At 36.9% G+C, this 2,701-nt stretch overlaps 1 pseudogene; it reads right to left on the bottom strand.

Annotated features, from left to right (window-relative positions):
* On the bottom strand, positions 335-2,454 carry LOC109821384 (annotated as a pseudogene).

The following is a 2,701-nucleotide window of genomic DNA, read 5'->3' as shown; positions in this document are numbered from 1 at the left end:
CAAGGAGAATTCGAGCATCTGTGTATCTAGTTTTAACAAGAAGATGTGTGTGTGTGTATGCATACTAATAGTTTAGAGATCGGGAGAACGACGAACCTTAAAATAAATCTCCAATTCAAATGATGGATTAGTGAATGGAAAGTAAGTGTCAACCCAGCGCGCATTTCCACCTCACCTGTACATGACATACATTAAAGATCTAAGGCCAAGTATAAGTTGCATCTATGCACAGAACCCCACCCAATCATCTGGTGAGAAAAACTCGAACTCCTTCCATCTATTACTTAGACAACCATTAAAATTAAGAAGAAAAAAGAAAGAAAGAAATGCCAGGAACAAAAACTAAAGCAGAATTATTCAAAGACAGCTACAAGAACTAGAGCTGGTGTGGAACCTGATGGAATACAGGATAGTGAGTTGAATCAATTGAATCCCTACGATAGACATCTCCAGTTACGAGAAAATGAGTATGGCCCTTCCTTAATAATTCTGCCTGGTGACATTGTATGGCACCTCAAGACATGTTGGGAATCAACATAATACGTATCATTATAACTCCTGGTTACATGATCAGCAGGAACCAATACATCGTCAAAATTCTGCAAAAAGTAATGCTTTGCATCACTATAATAAAAATGCAGTGGATGAAGTCCATGAAAGAAACTAGGAAAATTCATAACTTGATAAGAAGAGGCAACAAAAGAAATGTTGACAAAGAAAAAAGGACATAAATCACGCTGATTATTGCTCAAGAAGTTATGAGCAAAATAAATGTATGCATAATGTTCACATCCTCATTTATGTAGAGGTGGGGAAGTGATGACAGTTTCAAGACCTTCATGATGTTGCAAAATATAATTTCTTACTCGAGGAACCAAAATCTGAAATGTTTAGATTTTTTGGATGCAATTCAACAATAAATGAAATGTGCAGTGATCAAATCAAAAGTAACAGATTCTGGAAGAATATGTAAAGATCAGTGCATATAAGAGTTGTACTTAAGGATATGATACTCAAGTTTCATAAATTGACTAAATTGTCTAGAAAAGTATCATGATACGTAGCAATAAAGCATACTTGTGCATGATATATCATCTTGAACTCATAATGTCTTCTTGAGTGTCATGTTTCACAGTTTCAGTCTCGTGGCATGAACTTTTGAGTTAGAGAAAGATGCTCTAGAAGGTTTAACATCAATAAGTTGTCTTCTAAAATAATATATTGGACTTAACTATATATATCATAATAGAATAAGACTTAATTGTTAAGGAGGGTCATTAATGAAGATATTAATATATGAAGATCAAGGAAAGTCCAGTCATCTAGCATTTTATTTAAAATAATTGAAGAAGGAAACCATCAGTTGAACTGTAAACTAAAGTTAATTCTACATAATTAGTTAATAGACCACACAGACAAAGATGGATGCATGACGTGGGATTGGAATATGATTTTGGATTGAAGTTAAATGGAAAAACAGAAGAATTGTCAAATTTTACTTGGATAGAAAGTGAATGATTTTCTGCTAAAGGAATTCGATGCACTCTAACTATAATTATGTAAAAACAAACTCAAAAAAGTAAATGAATAGAAGAAACTAAAAAACTAAACAAAAGGGGATTGCCTTAATCTGTAATGTTCATCAAATTCAAATGAATTTTTAAGGATTGAACTAGCAATTACAACTTGAGAACATTTATAGAAAAATGTAATATTTTCTAAAAATCAGGTTGATTAATAATTCATTTGAAGTTCTGATGATGACAGATGGAAAGTTACTAGACAAGAATGTCTTTGTCCGTTATGAAAGTTGGAATACAATAGAACTATGCTCAATCCCCAACTTCCCGAAAATCGAATCCGGAACATTGTTCGTAGGATCGCTCTCCCTCACCACATCTAACCTATCACCATAAAACAATCCAAGATCAAATTTTCAACCTTACCTAAATAACAAAATCCAATTTTTCAAAGTGGGCAAGTGAGAAAATAATACCATCTTTAGCGATCTTGACGCCGCCTACTTCGAGCACGACGGCTATAGGCTGTTGGTACTTTGATTTCTTTGATGGATTGCCGCCGAGAGAAGAGGATGAGAACAGCTTGAATGAGTGGGAGTAGAGAATAGACGAGGGTTTGAGGAGAGAAGAGTGGAGGAGAGAGAAGGCTGACATTGGATAAGCGAAGGAACCGCCGGAACTTGTCGGAGCTCATGTGACGCCGACTCCTGGGAGTTCGGGAAGGGGTCCGGTGAGGTTGAGGAGGGAGAGGGAGAGGAGGGGGAGGCAGTGGAGGGAGGGGTCGGGGTGTGAGGTTGAGGAGGGAGAGGGAGAGGAGGGGGTGGCGGTGGAGGGAGGAGTAGAAGCTCGATCGAGTTGAGGATTTGGGGGGATGAGGCTGATTGTTCCTGAAAATTTCAATTTGGAGTTGAGGATTTGGGGGGAAAGGAGGGCGGCTGGGGGTTTCGATGGGTTTAATTTTTTTTTAAATGACCACTTATTGGAGACGGAAATTTCCGTCTAGGATGTATCCTAGACGGAAATTTTCGTCTAGAATATCTGGTTATTTTAAAAAAAAATAAAAAAATAAAGTAACCGTCTAGGATACTATTCTAGACGGAATATTCCGTCTAGAATATTTTATTCTAGACGGAATATTCTAGACGGAAAATTTCCGTCTAGTTTAATGCATTCTAGACGGA

The sequence above is a fragment of the Asparagus officinalis genome, chromosome 8 (assembly GCF_001876935.1).
Source record: "Asparagus officinalis chromosome 8, Aspof.V1, whole genome shotgun sequence".
In the NCBI taxonomy this organism is placed as follows: Eukaryota; Viridiplantae; Streptophyta; class Magnoliopsida; order Asparagales; family Asparagaceae; genus Asparagus; species Asparagus officinalis.
The sequence above is the reverse complement of the archived record's forward strand: the minus strand, read 5'-3'. Positions and strand labels throughout refer to the sequence as shown.